A 12,766-nucleotide genomic window follows, 5' to 3' on the forward strand; every position below is an offset into this window, starting at 1 on the left:
ATTAAATGTTTGCATTTTCATTTTGCCATAGGACGAAAACGAGAAATTTATTGCCGGCAAAAGGAAAATATTTGGCGTGCGAAATACGTAGCTCCATACTTATGCATGCATGTGTGTATGTGCATACCTACAGATCGGAAGTATTGTAAATATGCTAATGAAGCCAACGCAAATATACAAAAGCGTGGTAACAAAGCCTTGCGAATGCATACATACATACGCATCACGAGATTACATACATCCCAAAAGTATTTTCAAATTTGCCTGCAGCACCGACAAATAAAACAAAATAGCGTTTCAATATCCTGAAAATCAGAAACCTTGTTTCGACACAATGCAATCGAAATTTATGTGTTACATATTCGGATGTTTGCTAATCAATTCTGATTTTGCATTGCTGCTAAGCCTAAGCCTTTTCCACTCACGCTTTGGCTGGTCAGTGCCATCATTGCCGGTGTTGGCGCTTGGAAGTGGGAGTGCATAGCAAAAATGTAGCAAAAGCAAGAAGTGCTCAACAATTTCTGAATGCAGAATTCTATTTCTAAAGCAAATTCAAAACGAAAATTAATAAATGGATTTACAAATTTTTCCATTCCAAGTAAAAAATTCCTAACAATGCTAAAGGGAAAACATTGAAGTGATTGTATGAAAAGAAGCGAGTAAAAATATTGGGTTGGGGAACAAGAAATGTCGTATTTGTGATCGAAATTTGACGCTTTATTTAACGTACTTAGAATTATCCGATTCAACTCAAGTATGCCCCGTTTTGTTCGCAAACTTGTTGCCATTTAAAAGGCAACTTCATTACCCCCCTTTATAAGCCCCCCTTCCCTTTCAATCCCACCAAACACACAGCAAAACCTTCCTGGCGGTCAATCTGGGCTTGGCGATGATTTGGGCCGGCTCGCTGCTTCTCGACCACGATCTTTTTCTCTTGGCGTTATCGTACGTGATCCACTTTTCATCGTCAGTCACCATCAACTTCAAAAATGGGTCAAGTTCGTTCCGTTTTAGCAGAGAATCGCAAGCGTTGATTCGGTCAAAAAGATTTGTTTTTTTTGCGTCAACACGTGGGAACCTAAACATTCAGCTTTCTTTGGAGTCCAATCTTCTGTAAATGGTTCCAAACGGTTTTGTGGTCTACACCTAGTTCCTGACTAATCGAGGGAATCCTCACATGCCGGTCTCTTTGGATAATTTCAACGATTTTATCAGTCTCTACGACGATTGGCCTACCAGTACGGGGTGCATCTTCGACATCTACTACACCAGAACGAAATCGATCGAAACAAACTGTGTGAATCGTTACAGTATCAGGCCCATAAACTTCACAAATTTTTGCCGCCGCCTTCGTTGCATTTTTACCTCTAAGGTAGTAAAAACGTAAAATATGACGAATTGTTTGCTTGGTGGACTCCAAAGCACGTCAAAGAGCTATAACTCAAGACTGAAACGTACTATCACAACACTGTCAAAGAGACACTTATAGTACAGATTGTCGTCTTCAAATCGCCGTTTAGTGTGACCCAATGCAAGAAGTACAACGCAAGATGTGTTTAAATGTCGCGCTCAATTGACAAAATACGACATTTCTTTTTCCCAAACCCAATATTATAGATTATTTATTGGGTATGGGAATGATTTTCCGCCCTTTCTTAGTCAAAGTTACGAATTATTTAAACAATTAAATAATACATGATATTACATGAAGTATGTGCCATTGGAAGCTACAACTTTACACCATCTTTCAGGCAGCATTTTTTTATTTTTTTATTTTTTTTGTCCGGACAACTAGCAAGTGCGGCGCTCAGGCATTAATTAAGTCCATTGTACTACACTTGAATTCCCTTTTAATTTTCTTTCAATCTTCCCGATCTCCGAAGAAATCTGAGTAGATCTTGTGGTGCCAAGGAGCCAATGTGGTCGGTTCTTGACACATCAATGTCAAAGACCTCAAACCTGATTCGAGCAAAAGCGGGGCAGACGCACAGGAAGTGGTCCGCCGTCTCATCCTCCTCTTCACAAGCTGGGCAGAGTACACTGTCCGAGATGTCCAACCTTTCCATGTGCTTCGCCCACAAAAAGTGGCCCGTCATCAGTCCAACCAGCCGTCTGCACTCCCTTCTGCTTCATAGCAAAAGGGTTTGCGACAGTCGAACGGACATGACAGGTAACATCAGTTTAGTCCATTTATAGCCTCTCTCAGCCTTCCAAGCTCGCTTGTGGGTTATAGTTACCCATTTGCTAACCGTGGCTTTGATAGCCGCAGAAAGGAGTGGCAAAACTCGAATTGTTCTTCAGGCAGCATACGGCTTCCTCTGGTGAAAAATTCGTGTTCCTTTTACTCTCTCGTAAGAAGTGAACCGTTCTCCAATAAGGGCTGACTGCATTGATTGGAACAGATGGTAGTCCGAAGGTCCAATGTCTGGGAAATACGGCGGGTGGTGTAAAACTTCCCAATTCAGTCACTGTAAATATTTCTGGACCGATTTAGCAAGAAAATCAGTTTGTCATGTCCATCTTCCCATTCCGGCTGCATTTTTTTGAGAGCTCGAATCAAACGCATTAGCTGCAGTCGGTAACGATCGCCAGTGATGGCTTTAGAGGGTTAAAGGAGTTCATAATAGATGAGGCCCTTCGGATCCCACAACATAAACTTTGAAGCATGAATATTATTGTGCGCTGCCGATGGACCTGGTGCACCTGGCAGGCTCCAACATTTTCGACTCTTAGAAAAATAATAAGTTGATAGATAATAGATCCATTTTTCATCGCCAGTCACAATGCGATGCAGAAAACCTTTTCTTTTCTGCCTTTCAAGAGCACCTTAAACGTCACCAAATGTCTCTCGATATTCCTCTCCTTCAATTGGTGTGGTACCCAGCTACCTGCTTTCTGGACCATTCCAATCGCGTGAAAACGTTTACCGACGGTAGATCTGTCAACATCCAACTCTTTAGACATATCATTAAGGGTTCGATATGCGTCTTCATCCAATAATGTCGTAGTTGAGTGTCTTCGAATTTTTTCGATGTCCCTTCGCGATCTTTATCACTTGTGTCGAAATTGCCACTTTGGATGCGTCGAAACCACTCGAACACAAGAATAGTATCAGCAGCGACACCTCTTTTATATGGGCAGAAACTTATTCAATATATTCAACAATAGGCAAATTGACTCAAAGGAACCTCGGGGAAGTGAACTATTTCCTCATATATACTTATACCGCATAGGCGAGGTAAGCAATGCGAAGCACTGAGCGATGGCGCCGAACAAACGTTCTTTAGTTGCGACAGATGGCTCGTGGAAAGAGATGCTCTGAGGGCGCAGATTAGCGTCATCGTGCCGACTAATATAATCAGCAAAATGCTTGCACACGAAAGCAGCTGGAATGCGGTTGAGAGATGCATTCAAGACGTATTACGAAAAAACAGATAGACCTCGACACAGTACAACAAAACGAAGAGTCATGGAGAGAGATATAGTATTACAAAACGAGCCTATAGCAGTCAGCTGACTACAAATATGATGAACCCAGACGTGGGCGAATAGAACTGGTCCATCCTAAGCCCTCCCGAAGTAACGCAGAAAGTACTTCCGGGAAGGAGGTATCCCCAGAAGAGGCGGAGGGATTGTTTTAGTAGTCACACCACTCAACGTAGTAGACGACGGTGGTTGTAAGTGCAAAGCCATTTTGAATGCTACCTCACCCACCAACAAAAAAAAACAGTTTCATTCTGATAAAAAGGGTGTCGAGAATGAGGCACGTGTTGTTCGGCCAATGTGCGAAAATGTTGATAAAATCATGGACAACGAGGGGACTGACTGCAAACTAGCCGCATGTGTTTTTCTACCAGCAACTGAAGATTAAACAGAAGCAGTTGAAATCGTTTAGAACTACTCGCAAAAGGCTAGTTTCAAGGTGGAATTCGAAGTATGGCTGCCATACGAATTAACGCCAGAGAATTTCTTGGACCGAATTGAAGTCTGCGATCCTTTGCAGAAACGTAAGGAAATCAATAAACTTTTGAATACGAGGATAGCTTCAGCAGCTTCAAGAGCGCGTATGAAGATCTAAACGGCCAAGAAAGTAATGCTGTGTTTGGTGGAAGGGAGCTTCCAGTAGCCCAAACACTCAATTCGGACCTCAGCTGTTAGCAATTGACCTGATTGAAACAGATGCAAGACCAGAAGTGTCCAGAATTTGTGATTAAGAAGAAGTTGTACTCGACACCAAGAAGGATCTACAAGGTGGCACAAAATTAATCATCCTTTGTGTTTTTTTTTTTAATATAATAATTGTTTTACTAAATAAAAGCTAATGATTTTGAGAGTTGGATAACTTTATTTTGATCTTTGAGTAATGGAGCACGCTTGTTTGTTTGTATACCTACAGCAGCTGCCTAGTTCTCAAGTGTCTATTAGGAACGGACGTTCGACGCTGCTTGCAAAAATTATGAATCTTCTGATAGGGTGATTAATTTTGCGCCACCTAGTGTATCTAATGGTGCGCCAGAAGCACGAAGTTCTTAGATGGGAGGTTCTAAAGAGTGACCAGATTGGAGGTACTTTTTCCAACGGGGTATTTTGATAGATCACGCGTGCCTACTGTCAAACTAACTTCACAATTTTTCCAGTAGTCATTGACATTTCATCATAGAAAGATTTACGGCTCAACAACGTTTACAAATCGTACAATTTTATTACGAAAATCGACGATCTGCCAAAAGTATTCATCGATCACGCGCTTAGGCCAACTTATGGTGTACCGGGAGGAGACCCATTTTTAGCTTAATGGTTACGTTAATAAGCAAAATTGCCTTATTTGGGCTTAAAAGTAACCCTGGTGTGCAGGTAACATTTCTCTGATCTGGATTACAGGGCATAGGAACATATAGGGAAATGAAATTGCTGATGAGCTGACCAGGAAGGGGACTGAATTAGCCGCAGGGCCCTCCTAGCCGATCATGGACATCCCCCTGGTGGTTGTTAAAGAGGAACTGCAAAAATTATTTCTTAGGAAGGCGCGGGAAAGATGGAGCTCCATTTCTTCATGTGCTATTTCGAAAACCTTTTGGTTCCAGTACAATATAGGAGTCCTCCTTTCTTCGACAGTCTGGCGCAGTGCGCCAACCTTAATCCCATCAATCTTTTCCATTATATCAATAGCTCTGGCTGGCTGTAGATATCTGCCTGTTGGAGGTCTCATAATGGTTTCGAAACGGCGCTTTAGTGCCACTTGAGAAGTGCCAGACTGGCACTTCAACCATTTCACCTACCTACCCATCTAACCCGAAGCCATTCAAGAATAACCATTACATTCACTGAAAACCACCGTTTGGGGCGGCCTATGGGCTGGAGGAATCTTCGACCTATATTTCTTCAAAGACAAGGCTGGCGCCAATGTAACAGTGAATGACGAACGCATTTTTTCATGCCGGAAACTCAAGCCGATAATCTCCACAACACGTGCCCGTGGTTTCAACAAGACGACGCTACTTGCAGCCCGTGAAGCAATGGATTTACTGCGTCGTTGTTTCGGTGCGCAATTTGTCTCTCGTCTTGGACCAGTGGTGCATTCGCCACTGACTCACACCTTTGGACTCTTATTTGTGGGGGTATGTAAAGTCTAAACGTTTTGTGGATAAACCAGCTTCGATTGAGGCATTGGAAGCGAACATTACCGACGGAAGTTCTCCAGAGACTCTCTAGTCATTCAAAATTGGTGTTTACGGATGGCCGAATTACGGCGCAGTTGCGGCCGACGTTTGGAAGGGATCATCTTAAAAAAAAGAATATCGTGAAAGGTTCTACACAAATACAATCAATCTGAATTCTCGTTGTTTTATTTGAATTTAAGATCACATACCTCTATATTGATCATCCCTCATAACATCGGAAGTATAGTCCAGATCTGGCATCTAGCGATTATTACCTCTCAAGCAGTTGCCACATTTTCTTGATGATACAAAACTAGCTTCTAATCTAAATCGGATAATTCTAATTACATACATACATACATACATACATACATACATTTATACATATTGTACATATATACATATGGAAGGTCTATTAATTAAAAAATTAAGAAATATTCTAGGCATATTCCCCTTTATTTAAGAGCTACGTTTTTATACTTTTTCCTTAAGCAATACGCATGAAAGCATATATTCTTCTTAATATTTGAAATAATTTTGTTGCAAAACCAAAAAAATTACACTGATTTTCCACTATTTATTGAACAGAGGAAAGGATAATTACGTAAGCGCGCTTAAGCTGATGAATGGAACTCAATTAGAAATTAATTTGAGATGGACCGCCAGGCTTGTTTGTTTGATTATTTCCCATTTCGTAATGCTTACAATGCCATCATTAAATTATTTGGTCAACGGCCAATGGAAAACCTTTCCCGATGTTCGTTTGTATAAGGTTGTCAAAAAAGTCTTGCGGTATTTTTATTGAATTTTCAATTGTTCATAAAATTGGTTATAATAATGCGATTTAAGTCAAATATGCGCCGTTTTGTTCGATGACGAGTTCCCAACGAGATGCCAACTTCATAATGCCCCTCTTATAGAAACTCGCTTCCCTATTGTCAAAAAACTCGGAGAGCCAATTTTCACAGGACTCTCTTGTGGACAACTTCCGACTACCAAGCTCGTTCGCCATGGACAGAAATAGGTGGTAATCACTTGGTGCGAGATCCGGACTATACGGTGGATGCAAAATAACCTCCCATCCGAGTCCCCGGAGCTTCTGGCGCGTCACCAAAGATGTGTGTGGCCTGGCGTTGTCCTGATGGAAGACAATTCGGCCTCTGTTGATCAAAGATGACCTCTTCTGCATGAGTGCTGCATTCAAGCGGTCCAGTTGTTGCCAGTACAGGTCCGAATTGAGCGTTTGGCCATAGGGGAGCAGCTCATAGTGGATGATTCCCTGCCAATCCCACCAAACACACAGAAGAACCTTCCTGGCCGTCAATCCAGGCTTGGCCACTATCTGGGCAGCTTCACCGCTTTTCGACCACGATCGTTTGCGCTTCACGTTGTCGTAAGTGACCCACTTTTCATCGCCAGTCACCATCCGCTTCAAAAACGGGTCGATTTTGTTGCGATTCAGAAGCGATTCGCATGCATCCATACGGGCAAAAATGTTTTCTTGCGCCAAGTCGTGTGGCACCCATACATCGAGCTTCTTTTTGAATCCAAGCTTCTTCAAATGGTTTATAACGGTTTGATGAGTCATGCCCAGCTCTTGGCCGATGCTACGGCTGCTACTATGCCGGTCTCTTTCGATCAATTCAGCGATTTTATCGCAATTTTTGACGACAGGCCTTCCGGACCGTGGCGCATCTTCGATCACCTCTGCACCAGAACGAAAACATTGAAACCATCGTTGTGCGGTGGAAATGGAAACTGTATCGGGTCCATAAACTGCACAAATTTTATTGGCAGCATGAGATGCATTTTTGCCTTTATCGTAGTAGTACTGTAAAATATGCCGTATTTTCTCTTTATTTTGCTCCATGTTTGCGACGCTATAACTCACGAACGACTAAAAGCAAACAACAATTAATCAAACACGTGTTAGCACGTGAAAAGAGCTTTCCAAAAAGCTCTAGCGTGAGCCGATGCGACGAATACAACTAGAACTACGCGCTTGCAAAGACAAGCTTGCGGAAATACCGCAAGACTTTTTTGACAACCTTATATATTTTGTTGCAACACTTTTCCGCACATACAGGCTTAGTGCTTTTCTACATGGCACAATGAATTTCGGTAAACCCAACTAAACAAAATTGTGAATGGATTTCGCGATTCAATATAAACCAGGCAGTAAAAAAATATCTACTATGATGAGGAATGAACCACCAGCACATCAACCAGCCCTTTTTGAAATTAATTTTTTACATTTTGAACACCAAATTTACCACCTGAATCAGTGAGTGCTTAATTGCATTAAATAATTAATTTCAGTTGGCAAAAATCAGCAGCTATTCAAAAGCTTAATTCGTCAATTACTAAATCCATTTTCGATAACTCTCTGTGCATCGCATGAAAACAGTGGTATTCGGTTTACAGTTTTGAATAAATTTTATACATATACTAATATAAAGGGTTTTTCAATTGGCGCGGGTCGATTTTGGCGCCCTGTGGCAGCCATTTTGTTTTGGTGACATCTGTCAAATCTTTTGTTTATTATTCAGTTGTTTATGCCAAATCATCATGGCAAGTTACACGATTGAACAGCACGTTCAAATGATAAAACTTTATCATCAAAATGAGTGTTCATTAACGCAAACGTTGCGCGCATTGCGCCCATTTTTCGGTAGACGTGGTGGCCCTTCCAATTTCTTATGGCTCATATTGAACCATATGGACCTAGAAGGCATGTGGTTCCAGCAGGACGACGCTACGTGCTACACAGCAAACGCCATTTTATTCCATTTCAACCTTATTGAAAAACCCTTTAGATACTACTCATCTTTATTTTGCATGCTTAATTGAATCAGAAATATGTTGTAGTTGTTAATATTATATATTATTATAACAGAAATAGTGCCAATTTCACCTCTACAAAATTGTTGATGCTGCGTGCTGTGCTCTGAGAGCAATTTTTACACAAACAATTGGAAGAGGAAAGAGTTTCACTCTTCCACCTCACACACCGCACGAATGGTTACATGCGAAGTGATCCAACTATTTTGGACATTTAGTTTTACTACAGATTTCTTATTTTTTTAGTTTTATGATAAAATATAATTCTTATTTCTTCTGTATTCATCTATTATTTGCAATCTATCCTAGAGACTAAAGAGCAAATTTGTTAAAAATAATTCTTAACAGGAATAGCTAGTCTCCAATGAGCTAGCAATTATATACTAACTTAACACTAATCATACCAACCCTTAATATATATCGATTTCTACCATAGCGGGTCAAATGCAAAGTCAGTCTCTAGACCAACTCATTTAGACCTTTGCCGATCCATTGTGATACCACAGCAGCAGTTTATCTACTACAAGGTGGCGCAAAAGTAACCTTGCGATGTTTTTTGGCTGTAATTAAAAAAAAAATCAAACACTTTAATTCTTCTTGTGGATTATTTTTATTTGGTCTTTTAATTTTTTTTACATCAAGTCGAGAATATGATGTCATGTAAATGGCTGCACAGTTGATTGCCATTTGAGCCCTTTTTATGGCATTTTCCATCACTTTGGCCAAAACTTCCGGCGATAGGTCCTCACATTCTTGACGGATATTGTCTTTAAGAGCTGCAAGAGTCTGAGGCTTGTTGACATAAACCTGCGACTTCAAAAAGCTCCACAAAAAGAAGTCTGGAGCGATCAAATCAGGCGATCTTGCTGGCCAGTGCAAATCGCCAAAACGGGAGATTAGGCGCCCGGGAAATGCATCCTTCAGCATATCGGTTGTGGCACGTGCAGTGTGTGCCGTTGCACCGTCCTGTTGGAACCACATGTTTTCCAATCCCAATTCATCAAGTTGCGGCAAAAAGAACTCGTTGATCATTGCTCTGTAGCGCTCACCATTCACAGTAACCGTTTGGCCCGCGACGTCTTCGAAGAAAAAAGGTTCGATGACTCCTCCAGCGAAAACAGCACACCATACAGTGATTTTGAGCGGGTGTAATGGCTCGCCGTGGGTTACACGTGGAGTTTCAGTGCCCCAGAAGCGTAAATTTTGCTTATTTACGTACCCGCTAAGATGGAAATGGGCCTCATCACTCATGATTACTTTTGATGAAAAATCATCTTCCTCTTGGTGGTGATTAAGGATGGCTTGAGCGTATGTTAGACGCGATTGGCGGTCAGCAGCTAACGGCTGATGCACCGTCTGGACTTTGTACGGAAACATCTTCAAATCTTGTACCAAAATTAGCTGTAAGGACCGTCGACTGATACCCATTTGCGTGGCACGTCGTCTGGTCGATGTCGACGGCGCTTCCATGACATCCTCGGCTACAGCAGCAATATTCTCTGCAGAACGGCTACTCCGGGGTCTGCCACGCCTGGCAGCATCTCGTGTTGTGCCAGTCTCTTCGAGGCGAGCGGCTAAACGTCGCAGTGTTTCACCAGTAGGCGTTGGACGGCGAGGAAATCTGCGACGAAATTCACGTTGTGCCAAAGTCACCGACCGATTATTGGTCAAATAAATAGTCAGCAATATTCCGCGTTCTGGAGCAGTGTAGCGTACCATTGTTTATTAACCAGTATTTCGCATGTGTTTACTACACAAATGTCAAAACAGAACTGAAATTAGGGGCCAATCGCAAAATTTATAGCATGTTCTGATGGGAGGATTACCTTAGCGCCACCTGTTACTTGTTGCCAAACCATTTTGTTTTATGTGCGAACCCATTGATCTGGCTGGCACTTATGTATATCCCTAACGTCATTATCATTAAGAAACGATGAAGCAAAGCATCTAAACCTAATGACAGTGACAGAGAAGGTGCCTAACGGACTCTTCGTCGGACTGCCAAGTAATAACATGGCGAATCTACGAGTTGATAAATTTAAGTACCTAATGATAAATGCGATGATTCCATAGAAATTAAAGGTGCATAGAAATGGGCAGAGCTGCCTTTTATAAATACATTAATTAAATCAAAAAAATACGTTTTGTGAGATATTACGTTGCATCAGTTTTATTGCATGGCAAGGATACTTGGACAATGAAAGTTCTCTGATAAGAATCGCATAGAAGCATTCAAGATGTGAATACTAAGAAGACTACTAAAAATTCCATGGACCGACCGGGTCTCTGAAGTGCTTCGAAGTGTAAATAGTGATAGAGAGAAGCTCTCTACGGTGCAGTAAACGCAGAAAAACATACTATATTATAAGTTTAATCTACTGCAACGTATACTGCAAGGAAAGATTGAAGAAGGACGAGTCATCGGAGGAAAAAAAATATCCTGGTTGCAAAATACACTTCAGTGGATAGGAGTACAAAATATCGGTAATCTTGTGAAGTTAGCCCGAAAGTGTGACTTTTTTCAGATACGTTTTTGTACGCATATTTTTAATAATTACTGTAATCATTTTATTTTTATGCGTTGATTTTTACACATTACAGAACCAAGCAGGGGGAGAAAGAAAAAAGGGGTTTTGGATTAGAGAATGACGATTAACAGTGACGAATTACGTTCGTATTAACCGCGTCAAGCTACTGATGAAATTCACCAGGTGTATAATATTCAAACCCCCAATATTCGCAGGTCTAGCAGAGAGGTAAGAGCCCAGATGTCTAAATCTTTGCCTAACGAGAGCAGGGAAGCTGAGAAGAAGATGCTGAGGTAATTCCATCTCATCCTCCAGACAGGCTTCTGCAGATAGGACTTGAAAGAATCCCACGTGTCACCAAATTCGAGAGCTATGGCTTTGTTAACCGGCGAAGTTACCTCTAGCGCCTCCGATCTAACCGTGGCCGGAAGAATCTCGTGGGTTTGTAGATTTGCACACAAACCCAGTCCGCGCTGAGTTGACGCGGGCCCATCTTTTCAGGGGTAGACCACAGGCAATGAAACCGTCTGTTGTCTGGTCCAGGGTCTGCGGTCTAGTCTAAGGTCTGCTGTCTAGTCCAGGGTCTGCTGTCTAGCCAGCTCATCAGAGCAGCAGTTTCACTCTATACCGCTGCGAACCCAAATGAGTCTAATATTGAAGTATTCGGATGCAGTCCAGAGAGAGCGACACGGCTGAATATTAAATTAAATAAAAAATTAAATACGTGTCTCAAAATTTTGGTCACATAATTAATTAAGCATCAAAAGCCAAAAAGCATTTTTGTGTCGGCCCATCCTAATGCATATAGACTGGAATGTATCTTAACATGTTTAAAGATATTTCAACAGTATTGAACAAAACAAATTATTAATATAGAAAACAACAATAAGCCACCTTGATTATGTAAATATAAACTTTCGGAGCTTAGAAGAACTTTCAGCGTACGCGTACGAGTACTTATCTCCTTCGATTTGTGGCGTGTAGTTATTGTTTGTGTCCTGTCCTTGTTCGTGTGCGATATCACCAATAAATTCTCCAGTGTCATTTCAGGCAGCAGTTTATATAACCTCTACTATTTATAATGTGCGAATACTTTTCAAACAAAATATACTCGTACACACAAAAGTAAAACTAACGCACGAATGCTCCTCACCGTAAATTTATATTCAAACGCCCGAGCAAAAATGGATTTTAACGGAGTACGAGTATTAGTACATATACGCACACTTATACTTATTACACAAAAGAGCATGAACTTCTCCCTCTCCCTCTCAGTCGCTCAGCCAGAAGCTTTAATCTCATTTCAATATGATGATGAACAGGAAGTTAGTTTTCATTTGAATGAGAGTCGGTCAATTCCTAAGTGTAAATTGCAATATCTGCACGAGTAGGTGTCAAAGTGACTACAGCTCAAAGGGAATGATTTCTATGGCTAACTGCAGAGAGTCAATTTGTATCAATTATTGTGTGCATTCACACGCCTGAAGGTTTGAAATTCACGATAATGCAAGTGAGCAGAAAAGTGTTGGCTAATGGTTATGCAAAAACAAAAACAAAAAGAACAAAAAATGTGCTTTACAAAGGGATTATAATCACATTGGGCATTTTGAGCGGAGCGGAGTGAGCATTTTGAGTTTCTCTAGCTTGAGTAAGTGGGTCATAACAATTGCAGCCGTAAGACGAGTCCATCTGAGGCGCTGATGTGTGATAGCATAGAAAACAACAATAATGTGAGTT

The sequence above is a fragment of the Anastrepha obliqua genome, chromosome 2 (assembly GCF_027943255.1).
Source record: "Anastrepha obliqua isolate idAnaObli1 chromosome 2, idAnaObli1_1.0, whole genome shotgun sequence".
Classification (NCBI taxonomy): domain Eukaryota; kingdom Metazoa; phylum Arthropoda; class Insecta; order Diptera; family Tephritidae; genus Anastrepha; species Anastrepha obliqua.